Genomic DNA, 17,500 nt, shown 5'->3' on the forward strand with positions numbered 1-17,500 from the left:
TGCTTGATAAATACTCTCACACCATACACCTATAAATGTCTATGTACCTTTAAAAAAAAAAAAAAAAAAAAAAAAAAAAAAAAAAAAAAAAAAAAAACACCTGGAAAACTGACTATGAGCATTTAGTAATGTGGTGTTTTTTCCTCAAACTCGAAACTTTAGAAGATTTTCAAAGAAGCACTCATAGGAGACCTTAGTTCTCAATTCTTCAGGGCTGGGCCAGATTATCAGTAAAATATTGGGGTCCTAATAATCATCAGTGTATGGGTAGGGCTACTAGAGACCATGAAAAATGTTGGCGTCAACGACCTTAGATGTCAGGATAACAGCAAACTAATCAATCAATCAACCATGAAAAATCTACGTCAAACTTGTGTTAGGACTCCGTTCCTGACAAAGAGATGGTCGTCTTTGCCTCGTCGGAAATTACCATGAGATTGATTAACCTTGTTTTAAAAATTGTGTATGTTTAGTAAAAGTGTGTTTGCTTACGATTTTTTCCATTCCAATGAACTTATCTAAAGTTTTTAAGCGTCTTTTGGCAAAACGTTTAAATAAGTATGCTGAAGGTAATCCTCTGTTCACTAGTTTGCAATTTGGCATTCGTAAAGGCCTTGGAGCATGTGATGCCCTTCTCACAATCTCCAATGCTGTACAGAAATCCCTTGGTTGTGATTAGGAAGTTCGTATGATTGGCCTTGATTTTAGTGCTGCCTTTGAATGTGTTAATCATAAGGCCCTTGTTTTCAATCTCAGACAGCTGGGTATAGGAGGGTCTTTTGGTAGCATCATTATTTAATGTTTAAGTAGTAGATTGCGAAGAGTTGTTGTTGATGAGCACCATAGCGAGTAAAGGTGTGTGCTATCTTGTGTTCCTCACGGTAGTATTCTTGGCCCATTAATTTTCATTCTAAAAACCCATGTGGTTTGGCCCAGAAAAGAAGGTCGTATCCCATGCAGATGATGCTACTCTCTCTGCATCAGTGTCATCCTCTAAATATAGATATGGGGTTGCTTAGTACCTTAATAGGGATCTAGTTAAAATTAATGCTTGGTTCAAATATGGGGCATGCAGTTGAACTCTAACAAAACTCAGATATGATTGTATGTCTAGGGGAGTGGTTCCGTAACATCCAGATGTCAGCATTGATAATGTTCCTTTAACTCTTATACAAGTAAAACACATTTTGTGTTTATTCTTCATTTGCGCAAAAAATTGGCGTATTGAGACATTTTGTGTTTATTCTTCATTTGCGCAAAAAATTGGCGTATTGAGAAAGTCTTTTCAAGATTTGCAGTGATCAATTTATTCTGAAGAAAGTGTTTTAATTCTTTCATTCTGCTTTTTTTTGGATTATTGTTCTCCTGTATTGTCTTCAGCTGCTGAATTTCATTACTTTGTTAGACACGAACTTGTGGTTTATTACATTTCTTATTCCTGATCTACATATTAATTTCTGACATCGTCATTTAGTTAGTTCTTTATGCATGCTTTGTAAGTTTTTTTTTTTTTCATAATTCTGACTAGCCTTTACATTCAGAGCTTCCCAGAGAGTACCATCCTGGACGTAATAATAGGTATATAGTTAATTATAACAGACATGCCTTCTCCATCATAAGGCTTGATACTACCTATTATTGTAGATGTGTTATTCCAGGTATGGCCAGATTATGGAATGATCTTCGTAATCAGGCATTTAAATCGGTGGAATGCTAGAAGTTCAAACGTGCAGCGTGTGTATTTTTGTTGAACAGGTTGACACAAGTCTCTCTCCATAGTTTATATGTGAGAGATATATTTAAACGTTGTTGCTGATCTTATGAAATATTTTGTATTAATTATTCATTACTTCTCATATGGTTTATTTATTTCCTTATATCCTTTTCTCACTATTTTTCCCTTTTGTAGCCGTTGGGTTTATAGCATCCTCCTGTAATAATAATGATGATGATGATGATAATAGTCTGTTTGCTATACGCATTCATAATTAAAATTCAAGACAGTTATATTTCTAAGTTCTAGCTTTTGTGACACTCTTTTTCTCAAAGATAAGTCGTTGTTCTTTCCGTGAGACCATGCTGCAAAATTTACATAATTCTCTTCTTGATTTCCCTTGAGGAGAATTTAGAAGGTTTTAGCTCGGTAAAGACTGCTCCAATAAAGGTGAGTGTTGCAGCAACAGATGACTGTTGCATCAAGAGCAGGACTTGGAAGAGATCTATTTATTGACCTTTTATGTCGTATTGAATTATATTGTTGCTTTCTATTTACGCCTGCTAGAAAATTGTAGCTTTTCATTTCGCATCTTGCCACTGAATGCAATTCATGTTGGAATTTTGTTGTACTTGTAAATAAAACAAATGCTTATTTTATTTATACTTTTATATTTCCATGAGCATTTATACATGAAAATACGAATTTATTTTAATTCAAACTCTCTTGATCACCGTAGCTGAATATTGCTTGTTATTCGATCGGTTAATTAAGAACGCTGTGCTGGAAAATTGCCGAAACAAAACTGCATAATAGCATACATTAGAATTTAATTAGCTTTTGATACTAAGCTCGCTCTCATGCATAAGAACTACAGCTTCATTATACAACACCGTTCAACTGCAATTTTAAGTTTGTCGTTTTCCCAGGACTGCAGAATTAGTTAACGAAGAGTTTGGGCTTTGGCTAAAGGAATTTTCGAGTCACGTCGATCAAATTAGCCACGACCAATTTCCCTGAGTATTAAGACGCGCTGAAAATACGCCGAACATTGGTGATTTATGCATGCACACACAAGACTTATCACACATAGTGATATTTCCCACTTTCGTTCAGGCACTAACGCTTCCAGGATATATTACCCCTCCTTTCCAAAATCTCTCCTAGGCCTCTATCCAACATTTTCTAAGTCCAACTATCCTCCATCCTTACAACATTTCATATTTTTCATACTCTTTCCATATTGTATCACATAGAAGTAATATTTGAAAACCATCCAAAATGCTTTTACTTGCTTAACTCTTTTTTTTTATATGTATATATGTACACTCAATGTATAAACATTTAATTCCAAATGCTTTAACCTTTATTTTTTTCTCATTTACTCTCCATTCGATATATATTCTTCCTCTTCACAAATTCCTTCCTGGCTTACAATCCTCCTCTCATTTTTCCACATACATTGTTACCTTATGTGATATCTCACTTTTCATATATATATATATATATATATATATATATATATATATATATATATATATACCATCATCATCATCATCGAGCCGTTATGTAGTTCGTCAATCCACCGTCTTCTCTTCCTTCCCCTGCTTGTTTTGCCATCTCTAGAAACCTATTTTGTTAATCTTAATGTTCATCTATTTCTGTCATTCTGATATGGCTTGCCCATGTCCATTTTTTTTTTTTATTTGTTGTTAGTGTACTGGTAGGACCATCTGATTAAATCATTTTCATTTTATAGAAAGGCATTTAACTTTTCATAATCTCTTTTTACCAAAAGCTCCCCATCACATGATTATCCTTATTTTAATTTCGGTATTATGTCCTGGAGAAACACTTACTGTCTGTCCTAAGTACTTATATTCATTAAAAATCTCTAGAGGTTCGTCCATAACCCTTATTTGTTGTCTCGTCATTTTCATTGAACAGACCTACATTTTTGCTTTCTCCGTTTAAATCGTCAGTCATCTTTTGCAATTTTTATCATGGTTCACTAAACAGAACTATGCCATCTGTAAATCTTAAGCTGTTAAGGTGTTCCCCATTAATGGTAATTCCTACCTTTTCCCAATCTAAATTCTTAAAAACTTATTCCAGGCATGCTGTGAATAATGTAGGAGAGATGGGGTCTCCCTAATTCAATTACAATTATCTCACTATCTGTATGTACAGTAGTTTTAGGATTGATGTACTTTCCCTTTAGAATATTCTCGTGTTCTAGTATAAGATTTGTCCTTTCCTTTTCATTACTGTTGAAGTTATGGCAGAATCAAAAGCTTTCTCATAGTGTATGCATGCCATGTATATTAGTTTGTCTTACTCTTTTGATTTTTCCATTAGCTGAATTGTGCATAAAATGTCTGCAAGAATGCTGTATACATAGAGCTTGGAATTTTTTTTAGCATACTAAATCACAAAATGGAGACACAAAAAACTTGAAAAACTACCGCCAAGTAACTTTACTCTCAGTAATATATAATATATTTACAAAGATCTCTTACAAACAAGAGACAGCTAGGCTTTGCCAGTGAGTATTCAGACAGTACTTCATTGGATCCCTCTCTCTGGTTAAGGCTAATTTTGCCTGTGCCTACGCATACACCCAATAGCCTGGCCTATTCTTTCCACAGTCTCCTCTGTACTCATACACATAACAACACTGAGATTACCAAATAATTCTTCTTCGCAATGTAATTGTTCAGTGGCTACTTTCCTCCTGTTTGGGTAGAAGAGGCCTTTAGCTATGGTCAGCAACTCTTCTAGGAGATGGATACTCTTAAATCCCATGATTTTTCTCTAGTCTTGGGTAGTGCCATAGCCTCTGTATTATGGTTTTCCTCTGTCTTAGGTTAGAGTTCTCTTGCTTGAGGGTGCACTCAGGCACACTATTCACTCTTTATTGTTTATAGATATTTTATATATTTTAACGTTGTTACGGACCTTGAGATATTTTATATTGTTATTCATTACTTCTTATAGCCTGTATAGTTTATTGATTTCCTTTTTTTCCTTTCCTTACTGAGCTATTTTCCCTGATGGAGCCGTTGGGCTTATAACATCCTGCTTTTCCAACTAGGGTGTAGCTTAGCAAGTAATGATAATAATATATGTATATGTATATGTGCCTATATATATTATATATATATGTATATATATAATGATATATGTATATATATATGTGCCTATATATATTATATATATGTATATATATAATGATATATATATATATTAATATATATGTAAATTAATATATATATATATATATATATTTATATATATATTATATAATGTATATACATATATATTAATATATAATATATATATATATATATATATATATATATATATATATATATATATATATATGTGTGTGTGTATATAATTGGCAAAGGTAAGACTACAATTGCTCTGATTGGCTTGTAAAAATTAATCACTTGATTAAAGAAAAAACAATGACACGTAAAACAGCTTAACTGAAGTTCCTTAAAACTAATAAATCGTTGGACTTTCGTCAAAATTCATCATCTCTATCCTTATTAATTCTTGCATTGACTTTATTTTTGAGAAAATCTTATCCATTCATCCACGGATGAAGCCATTCGGATCCTTCTTTTTGTTATGGTAATCTAATTCTTCTGGCCTTAGATGGGCGGTCGCTCTCATGGTCGTTAATATTAATGAAGGTGCGGAAGTATGAACAAACACACTTCCTCTCTTATCATAACTTTCATACAGAAGGTCTATATGAGATCTCAAACGCCTTTGCATATTAATGTATAATAATTTTTCTCTAGTGATCTCTAACCTGAACTGTATAAAATTAATCCACAATTTAAGAAAAGATAAAGTAATCTATTTTCGTTTTATCAAACGTGAGTAAACGGATTAATGAGAAAATAATGTTCATAGGAAAAGGCTTTGAGATAATTAGTTTAAAACCTGCACAACGAAGCCACCCATCGGCAAATGAACAAACACACAAAGGTATACGTTGTAATTAAATGCCCGAGTTCTTTACAATATTCTGTTCATTTGGAAAATTACGTGTTTGATGTTACGATAAAGTTCCAAGCGGCTTTTTGGACACACATCCTAAAAGGAAGGAGAGAGAGAGAGAGAGAGAGAGAGGAGAGAGAGAGAGAGAGAGAGAGAGAGAGAGAGAGAGAGAGAGAGTTTTCCTTTCATTATATAGAAAGCTAAGATTATTTTGATATTTTTTTTCATTAATGTATCTGATATCTTTTGTCTAGTGAAAACTATTATCCTTGCTGAGCGGTAAAATGTTGCAGGAATTTTCATTTTCAAAAAGATTATTTACCAATATGGAACTATTTTGTAAAATTCCATTGCAAAACAAATGTGTGAATTAATCTGATAATGTTATGCCTCGCTCGTCTGATATTTTTATCTTGTAATGACCGAGATTATCCCCTTTTGATAAACGCTTCAATAAGTATTCGCTCACATTTTGAAAGACAACTGTAAAAAAGATATTTAAAAAAAGTGTTTCCATGTTTATAATGATATTGATGTTAACGGCAGCCTATTTTTTATATTCATAATTATTCTCATTTTTTAAAATTGAAAGTTATTTTTTAATTTTTTAAGTGTGTAATTTATATTGTTTTTCTTTTCAACATCGATTTATTGGATATATGGCAAAAATATTTTGTACATACTTTATGAAAGAGATTTATATCCGAATTGAGTGTTTGGTGAGATAAGGCAAATCATTGCATAACGAACGCTACTTAGTGATCCTGAATATAATTAATAAATAGTGTTTGCTTAATCCTCGTTGGGACGTTTGGCATTGTTCATAAGTTTTCAGGTAGTTACAGAGCTGATGAAAGTATCATCCCAGAGTCGTACTCTTTGTTTGATCATTATTATATTTAGTTAAGCTACAATACTAGTTGGAAAAGCATGATGCTAAAAGGCCAATGGTTCGAACAGGGAAAATAGCTCAGTGAGGAAAGAAGAAACAATAGTGTGCCTGAGACCCTGATTGTACCCTCAAGCAAGAGAACTGGTATCCAAGACAATGGAAGACTATGGTACAGAGGCTATAGCACTACCCAAAACTAGAGAAGAATGGTTTGATTTTGGAGTGTCCTCCAAGAAGAGCTGGTTATCATAGCTAAAGAGACTTTCCTATCCTTGACCAATTAAGAATATAGTAGTTAAACCCCAGAGTGAAGAAGAATTGTTCAGTTATCCTAGTGTTGTTAGGTGTACGATGAAAGAGGAAAATGTGTAAAGAATAGGCCAAACTATACGGCGTATGTATACACAAAGGAAAAATGAGCCGTAACCTCAAAGCATCTGCATTTTAAAGTCTTAATTTTTCTCGAAGCGCTGTTTTTCTTATGTATTCAATGGTAATTATGAATAAGCTTGGTCTTCTCCCAGTAAATCTTGTTTAATAAGGGACCTTCATTAGAGACCCTCCGTCGGCCGATTTAATAACAAATCTTCAGAGCTAGTGTGGGTTGTTACTTTGGCTGATAGTCATCATCCACATATTGGTGGGGTGTCCTGTATTGACGTTAAACAGTGGAGTGATTTTCGTGACAATATATTTTCATGCTTATGTTTATGAATTCATTATACAGTATGTTTTCATGCTGTGTGGAGTACCATGAATTATTATCTTAATCAAACTGAGTATTTCTGAAAATTTATCTCTAGTTTTTTATTGTCTGATATCTGCCCTCTCCTTTCTTCACCTGTGGAAATTTAATTCTTGGAAATTTTCTGTGCAATTTTATGCCTGTTAGACTTGCATCATCATACAGTAAAAGTTTTTTTTTTTTTTTATAACAAATATGAAGTGAAAAAATTTCGCTTTCATATTAAGTGCATAAAAGTGTACTGAACCATTCACTTGTTAAGCAAGAAAACTTCTGTAAAATATTTTTACACAAAAAAATTAAAACTTAGGTGACTATAACAATAGCATAGTAAAGAAATGAAACTTGCGCATAGCCTCTTAATTATAAGAAGTGTGTGTGTGTGTGTGTGTGTGTGTGTGTGTGTTTATTTTTTTATTTTTTTTTTTATTTTATTTTTTTTTTTTTTTTTTTGAAATTACATGAGAATGAAGGATACGTAGTATCCAGTCATATAATTTTTTGAGCATCGACTTATCTCTTATCTCTCTATTAAAGATGTATAATAATTACTGTTTTCCAAAAATGTTATATGAGATATTCTGCCAACAAAATGTTACAATGTTGAAAGTGTACAGATTTGGATTTTGACAAATGAGCAGTAGTATTATTACACTAAGTCGGTTTCCTGTATAGGAATTCGATAGGTTCTTAGTAGATTGAATTAACTTCCACAATACAGCAGGCATCAGCTAAATCAAGATTTTGGTAAAGCAAACTCTCAAGTTACTGAACTGCAAAGAAAAAAATATTCTGTTTTATGTGGTCATCGGTGACCATAGTGTTCCTGTAAGCTAAGGAAGGGGTTGGGTGGTGATCATTATAGGCCTATATGCTTTGACATCAACGGTAGGCCTACTATATATGCTGAGACATCAACAGCCAATGTCTTGCTACTCTAAGGTCTTCGGTATCTAACGTATGTGTAAGTTCGGTCTTTTAGACGTTGCTTTGTCCTTTGCTTTTGATGGTTATATGTGACCTTTAAATTTTCAAATCCTTATCGATTAGTTGGTTTTCTCGTCAAGGTATCCAAAAATGAGCTGAATTTAGGTATTTGAATTATTGATTAATGTCTGTGCTTTAGTTTGTTTTGCCGATCTCGTAGCTGTGGAAGAAAAACCAGAGGGACATTGTCGGTAAAAGGCATAGTTGACTTGAGTGGGGTACACTGTAAACAAAAACCGTTATTTCAATAGGAAATTCTCCGTAAAAATATACTGTTCTCAGCCGTATTTCAGTAAAATACAGGCGACCGTAATTTTACTCTACGTTGTTATTATCGTTTACAGATTAAGTGACCGTAATATCACTCATTTACGTCAATATATCCGTCTTTAAAACGGTAAAAATCCTGGAGTAAATGTTGCCAGTTATTTAACGTTCTTTTAATGCAAATTTTGAACAGTGTATGTCATTTCATCGCAAACATCATATTTTATCGATTTTCGTCTTATTATAGTCTTTATTCTGTCAGTCGATTGTTCTGATTTATTTAAATATAACTATTTTTGCGGTCACATCTTTTATTCCATCTTTTGTTAATTATGCAAAGTTTACGAATTCTCCGTGTTTTCCATGAAGACAAGTTCTAACCTTGTAATGGGTTCCAGGAAGCACAGCATGGAAAATCTAATGTCCCAAATGAGCCATTGAGTCGGTTTATGATTATTAGATGGGTTATGTTTTTTCTCTCAAGTTTTGACATTTGTATTTATAAAATTATGAACAACACTTTTGCTACTTGATGGGCATTCTGCATATCAGTGTCCTGGAATAATAATAGTGTGCATAAATCTGTGATGATTAAAATACTGAAAGAATATAAAATAATATATTTTCATTTTATGCGCGTATTTTTGATTCTTATAAGACATGTGGTACAAAAAATCACTTGCGTAACCTCTTTTTCATTAAACTCTTTGAATAGCATATAATGAAACCAGCCCATTCCTTGTTAAAATGAAAGTGTCAGGAAGAGGAAAATTAATGGCGCACATAAAAGAAGTACTTTACTTGGAGTCAAATACGAAAACAAATTAAATATATTCCACTGTTAATCCAAAGGGTAATTGAAGATAGACCATTTTTACATCCGTTGCATAAGACGTATTGAGTAGGATTCTATAATAGATGTACAGAATTTAGTTAATGTGATTTATGATATATTTCCTCCTACGGGATAGAACTATACCCATGACCATATGACCTTTCTAAATAATTTTGTTGTGGTAGATACCTGCATACTGTGTTAGAATCTTCATCTTTTGATAATAATATTTTCAATTGTCCATTGTTTTAATTTACATTTTGTATATGCATATATATGTATATATATGAATATATATATATATATATATATATATATATATATATGTATATATATGAATATATATATATATATATATATTATATATATATACATATACATATACATATATGTATATATATATATATATATATATATATATATATATATTATATGCATAATTCTTAATTGTGAAACCATAAATCTTTTTAATATAGAGTTTACTATGGAAAGGCAATTCATATGTGATAAAATTCACTTGTCTTATACTGTATTATATCTGGATTTTTTGTTATTCCCAAGGTAGTTTGGAAGGTTGTGTGGGTGACATATATATATATATATATATATATGTATATATATATATATATATATATATATATATATACATATATATATATATATATATATATATAGTTTATAATATACATACATATGTATGAATATATATATATATATATATATATATATATATATATATATATATATATATATAGTTTATAATATACATACATATATATATATATATATATATATATATATATATATATATATGATTGTGTGTGTATACATATATCTGTATACATACATATATATATATATATATATATAATATATTTATATATATATAAATATGTATATAAGATTTATATTTTACTTTGTCCCTGTACGCATACTGACTATTTTCATGTCTTCTAACGATCTATTTCTTTTCTTTTAGGGGATTCAACTGGCAGGTACACAAGAGGTAAGTCGAGATGTTTTGCATTTCATTTTGTATGCCTTATCATCGGCAACACTCAGTTGCCATATTTATTACACTAATTGGCAAAATGTCTTTCTTTATTACTTCCTTGATACACTTACTATCTGATATCCGATCTTTACGTTTCAATTAATATCAGCAGCTGGTTACTCTATTGGACTTTGATATTTATTTATCTGAAATTTTGCATATATATATATATATATATATATATATTATATATATATATATATATATATATATGTATATATAAATTACGTCAGATTTTATTCTAACTTTATCCTCTTCAAATAAAAGGAAAAGTAGCTACTGATTATGGTAGCAGCATGGCTATTAGCTACCGTACTTTTTTATTTGATGAGTTTGTTTGAATCCGAATGTGGAGGGATTAATTTTTTACGGTATTTAACGCAACATTGCTGTTGATTTCATCATACAATCATATATGTGTATATATATGTATGTATGTATATATTTGTATATATATGCATATATATATATATATATATATATATATATATATATATATATATATATATATATACATATATATATAAATTACTTTTCATAATCTCATTTATGAAATGTAAAATGCAACCTTCTCTTAAAATAAAAAGTATTTAATGAGATGGCCCTACCAGTATTAACATGTGCATCAGAAACTTATAGCCTTACTAAAGCCTTAGAACATAGTTACAACTCAAAGATGGATGGAAAGAATAATGATTGGATTAAGAATTAGAGGCAGAAAAACAGCAACAAGGATACAAGGTCAAATTAAAGTACGGTATATTCTAACGTATGTAAGAAAAAGAAATGGACATGGATAAGACATAAAAAATGAGAAGGACCGACAATAGATGGGCATTAAAAATAACAGAATGGGTCCCTAGAGATTATATTAGAAGCAGGGGAAGAAATAGAAGATGGTGGGTTGACAAACTAAGAAAGTTTGTGGGTGTGGACTGGCACAGAAAGACTATAAACAGACGCAAGTGGAAGGGCATGTCTGAGGCCTTTGTTTTGCAGTGAACTAATGACGGCTGATGGGGATAATGATGATATTGTGTATAATGTACGTATGTATGTGTCTGCATGTATGCACGTATAATTTGATTATGAAGGCGTTTTCCTCTACATATTAACTACCTCATTTATCTTCTTCGACTGGAATTCCTCATTATACTCAGAAAGCCTATTGAAATTGCTTTTGTGGCAAGAATTTATCGAATCCTAAAGCGCGGAAATTGTGTGACGGATTGATAACAACCATTATTTCCTAATTACTTAACTTTGCTTTTTCGTTCCCACTTCTTATTCACTTAACACTCCATTATGGAATGTTGCAGCCTCACTTCGTACTCGTTCCACTCCAGTGGTTTCTTTCAGAATATCCTCACTTTTTGTGGGCCATATTGGCAATATCACATTTATTGAATATTATTATTATTATTATTATTATTATTATTATTATTATTATTATTACTAGCTAAGCTACAACTTTAGTTGGAAAAGCAGGATGCTATAAGCCCAAGGGCTCCAACAGGGAAAAATGGCCCAGTGAGTAAAGAAAATGAGGAATAGATAAAATATATTAAATTGAATAAAAATTAGAATGAAATATTTCAAGAACAGTAATAGCATTAAAACAGATCTTTTGTGTATAAACTATAAAAAGAGATTTATGTCAGCCTGTTCAACATCGAAGTTCTATCGATTCCACTACTCGACTATGAAGATCATTCCACAATTTTGTTATAGCTGAAATAAAAATTCTAACATACTGTGCAGTATTGAGTGTAATGATGAAGGCCTGGCTATAAGAATTAACTATATACCTAATATAGAGTTATGGAAATTTGGCGGTAATCAGTTGGACATTTACATAATGGAGTAACATAGATATTTGATCGGCTACAATGACACTTGTTCACCAACATCTGGATATCCTTATCTAATGAATTAAATGAAGTAATGGATCGATGTTTAAATGGGAAAGTTACTTGTTTTAATACCTTAACCAATTTCTGATATTGAGCAGACGATGAACGATAACCTTTTAAGTTATAAAAGAGTCGAGATTAACGTCCAAAGCTTAAGTAATGTACTGTTGCTGTGATTTTGATTTTCTATTTGAAAAATTGATTAAATTATTGATAAGATAATAAACTTATTCTTACAACATGTTTTTCAGGAACGCTAAAGTTTAGAGGATTTAAAATCCTTACTTAATGATTTCAAAATTAATTTACTTAATCATAAGTGTCATTAAATATGAATTGCCTGACTCGCTCATTATTCTGTATATATGTATATGATTTAGACGTTATATAGTTGTTTTTCTGTGTAGTTGCATATATGAGTATACAGCATACCTCTAGAAACCTCATACGGCTTTCTTTCTTTACGATTTTCCTGCAAGTTGATTATGTATGAAACTCCAGGAATGTTTATTAGGAATTGTGGCTGGCAGCTGTGGTAGATATTGGAAGCTTTCTCCCAATTTCCGAATTCTAAGTAAATTGCGACGCCGTGTATTTCCCTTCGGATCATTTTATCCGTTTTGAGTGTTCTCAGATGTATATGATAGGCCTTTACTGGTTTTGATATAAATTTCTGTCAATTTTCACCACCTGACTGCAGCCGGTTTGAATTTGTCGTTATCCTAGAACGATAATTAATTTAGAATATCAAAATAATTTTATTTTACATTTGATGATTTACTATTTTTTTTGCAAAATTTTTATAAACATTCATTTGTGTATTGTTATTGCGGAAGATTCAAGTATACGGTATATCATTAGCCGGTTCTACCTTTATTTCAGAATGAGAGAGTAAGGGGCTATTATTATTATTATTATTATTATTATTATTATTATTATTATTATTATTATTGTTATTATTATTGCTATTATCATTATTATTATTATTGTTGTTGTTGTTGTTGTTGTTGTTTTCATCAATGCAAATGTAATTGTGTTATTATTGTCATCAATGCAAATGTAATTTTGTTATTGTCATCAATGCAAATGTGATTACTGAGAGGTAAGTTATTAGGGCTTTTGCATCGCGATAACGATATTAAGTTAAGGTCTGCAGTTGACATTGAATGGATTAAACGTGTTGTTGGATTTCAGATGAAAATCCCACTAGGAAGGGACCACTCAGTATGCTGAACGTAAAGTAGAGAAATTCGAAAGAATGGAAGGATTCTATTGGGTATGATAAGGTATATTTTGTGTCTGTGTGTATACTGTATATGCTTGTAGAATTTGCTGAAAAAAACAATCTTAAAATTATGAACATCTTAAAAAAAAAAATGGACGTGGAGAATTCCAAATGGAGAAACAAATGTTGAAATTCATTTTATTATCAGTGAAAAGTTGATTTAGTTAAAGATGAAAGTATTAAACAAGTTGAAGCCAAGCGACCATTGATCGGCGAGAAACATAATTTTTCTATATCTAAGGAAAGAAAAAGAAAACTCAATTTTAAGATGAAAATAAACAATCCCGTAATAGGAGAGATATTTGATTAGTTTAGTTTAGCGATACAACATAGGTACTCCCCGCTACATGATGAAATGGAAGGAAGTAAAGAAGAAATGAACTGTAGTTATCAAAATTCGAATTGGAATCGGCACAAGAGATTCGTGAAAATGTTCCTAAACATGATCAAGGAAAGCTATCACAAAAGACCAAAAACCTAATGAAGAAAAGATTGGAAATGAGGGTAAAACCCAAGGGATATGAAATAGAATTAGGTGAAATATTTATACCAATAAGCTAATAAAAACCCAAGACATTCGTTAACACAGTCAGACCAAAATTGAGGAAACACTAAAAGAATGAATGAGCATCAAATTGATTAAAAGAAGGATGGCTACTGAGTTTGATCTCTCTCTCTCTCTCTCTCTCTCTCTCTCTCTCTCTCTCTCTCTCTCTCTCTCTCTCTCTCTCTCTCTCTCATTTTTTCAATGACTGTCATTGGGAATGATGACGTTGGCAAGAGAGCTTGAGAAAAATATATACATATTGAACTAAAAACAAAATAAATTTTCCCTGACCTGTTTATTCCCTAGTGTAAGAATCAACTTTTCAGTCATATTTTCCTGACGTGACAGAATTTGCAGTTTTACTCCTCGTTGAGAAGATTGGGACTTTTCACCCTCCATTTGCAAAGGATATTGTTGGTTTTGCATTCTCATTGTTTCTTTGCGTTACTTATTTACTTACTTGATCTTTTGGTACCCGCGGGATGCATAGGGCCTCAATGAATTTATTTCATATGTCTCTTTCTTGTGCCATCTCTTTGAGCTCAATCTAATTCTCAGATCCAACCTCCCTGCGCATTGTCATCAGCCACGCATCTCTTGGTCTTATCACGTCCTTTCTGTCACGTATTCTATTGGTAATTGTACTCGACCTTGTTTGGGATGTCCTGGGCGATCGGTAGTTATTTTAGCTCGTATGTTTCCAATGAAGCCTTGCGAAAATATTTTAATTTTTATTACATAGAAAGAGACCTTTGAAAGTAAATTGAAATATATATCGGTGCAATTCACTGAGAACTTTTCAATGCAGATGGATCTGAATGAAAATAGAAAAAAATAGTGGATGAACAAGTAATATTTTGGAAATTTGGTTATAAAGGATTTCTTTGGTTTTATTTGTGGTAGTAAGAAGAATTTATATCAATACCTATTTTCAACGCCATCGGTATATTCCTCATTTTACATGAATAATGCAATTCTCGTCTATTGAAGCTCAGAAGTTTGTATTTTCTTTAGGAAACTTGAAAGGTAAATGTAAGAAAAGGTTCTCAAGACATATCTGGGACATTATTTTTTAAATTTCTGAATAAATCTAAAACCGTAGTAAAAATAAAAAGAATCATAAAACGTATAGACATATTTTATGTAGCTATCAAACTTGTTGCAAGTGGCAAATTATTACAGCTAATCAAACATGCAAATACACACACTCATGCACTTGTGTCAAACAAGCCTTAAATGATTTAATATTCTAGGCTGGTAAAAATTTGTATTTAAACAATGGTTTTTAATTTCATTTTGAAGTATATGAAACTTTTTTACTTTTTTGTCCATGAGATCCACTTCCGTTATAAGATATGCTTAAGGCGTAAATTTACTACAGAATTTCAAAATTTCATTCAATCTTTTATCGTTATATTTTATCTAGTGGGCAAATATTTTTGACTAATAATGTTGCCTCCCCTTGCGTTCACTCTTTTCTTCTCTCGCATTATCCAACTCTCTCTCTCTCTCTCTCTCTCTCTCTCTCTCTCTCTCTCTCTGTGTGTGTGAAGAAAATTTCTTCATATCACTTGTTAAAGATATGCAACGCAAATTTTATAAAAAGGAAAAGCCTTTTCCTTTCAAGGGACTTATGTATCATAATGAATAGCTCCTTTTTAAGATTACAACCTTGACTTTTAAATCATGAAAATTCTTATATGTTGTACACCGTTGTATTATTTTTTTTCATGAAGCTTTTTTTCAGTATTAAGGTCGCGCGGTAAACAACTAGTCCCCCCCCCCCCTCTCTCTCTCTCTCTCTCTCTCTCTCTCTCTCTCTCTCTCTCTCTCTCTCTCTCTCTTTCTTTCTTTCTTTCGCTTTCTCTCATTATTAGCCAGAGAAAGAAAGAGAGAGAGATACACCAGCTTTTAGGTGTATTTCTATATTGAAGCATACATCTTGTTGCTATATTTATAAAGGATTTCTTGCATTTTCTCCAATATTATTCTCTCTCTCTCTCTCTCTCTCTCTCTCTCTCTCTCTCCTCTCTCTCTCTCTCCTCTCTCTCTCCTCTCTCTCTCTCTCCTAGAGAGAGAGAAAGAGAGGGATACAATTTTTTGGGCGTATTTCTATTGTGTATGAAATTGAAATATTGAAGCATACATCTTCTTGCATTTGTTCGAATATTATTTTCTCTCTCTCATTATTAGCTAGAGAGTAAGCTTCTCGTTTTTAGATTTACTTCTAATGTGTATTCTGATGAAATATTTAAACATACATCTAATTGCTATGTTTATAACAAGTCTATTACATTTGTTCGAATATAATTTTTTTTTCTGATTTATTTGATATTTGAATAAAAGACCTTCGTAACCATATCTTCTTCAAGAAGTAAAAAATTGTTCGTTAGTGTGAAGACGACAAGAAATAAGTCATGTAAAGAAAATGAAGAAAATGCCCTTTCACTTCAAATACAGTTTTGTTCAAGGCTTTTTTTTAAACAGATCTCCCATGGGAACTAAATGCATATAAAACGTACACTGTACAAAACTAGTGATTACTCTGTAATGAGAATATCATGCAACGCTGTCAACAACATTACATGAATTTTAGCAGTGTAACAGAAAAGAATAGGATACTGAGAACAAGAGCCGCCCCCAGAAAATAAGACGAAGAGAGAGAGAGAGAGAGAGGGGGGGTGAATATTTTATAGAAAATTATTGTCCTGTCTGTAGAGATAATTTAAGCCCCTTCACAGAGAGAGAGAGAGAGAGAGAGAGAGAGAGAGAGAGAGAGAGAGAGAGAGAGAGAGAGAGAGAGAGAGAGAGAGAGAGGTGAATATTTTATAGAAAATTATTGTGCTGTCTATAGAGATAATTTAAGCCCCCTCACAGAGAGAGAGAGAGAGAGAGAGAGAGAGAGAGAGAGAGAGAGAGAGAGAGAGAGAGAGAGAGAGAGATGAATATTTTATAGAAAATTATTGTGCTGTCTATAGAGATAATTTAAGCCCCCTCTATTCGATCTCTTAGGGGAATTGGCTGAAAAAGTATCCCCTTAATGTTTTTTTCGAAAGAGAAGCCCATAAAGAATATTCGCCGGCGAAGATATTCCGAATATATCATCGTTTAGGATGAAGGCACCTTCCAGGAAACATTAATACCGCTTTGCCCCTTTTGCATTCAAGGGAATAAGATCCATCGTCATTTGGAGACGGGAGGATTTTCAGCGAGAATTCCTTCAGTGAGGGAAAGCCCAGTTTGGTTA

Source organism: Palaemon carinicauda, chromosome 21 (assembly GCF_036898095.1).
Source record: "Palaemon carinicauda isolate YSFRI2023 chromosome 21, ASM3689809v2, whole genome shotgun sequence".
NCBI classification, from domain to species: Eukaryota; Metazoa; Arthropoda; class Malacostraca; order Decapoda; family Palaemonidae; genus Palaemon; species Palaemon carinicauda.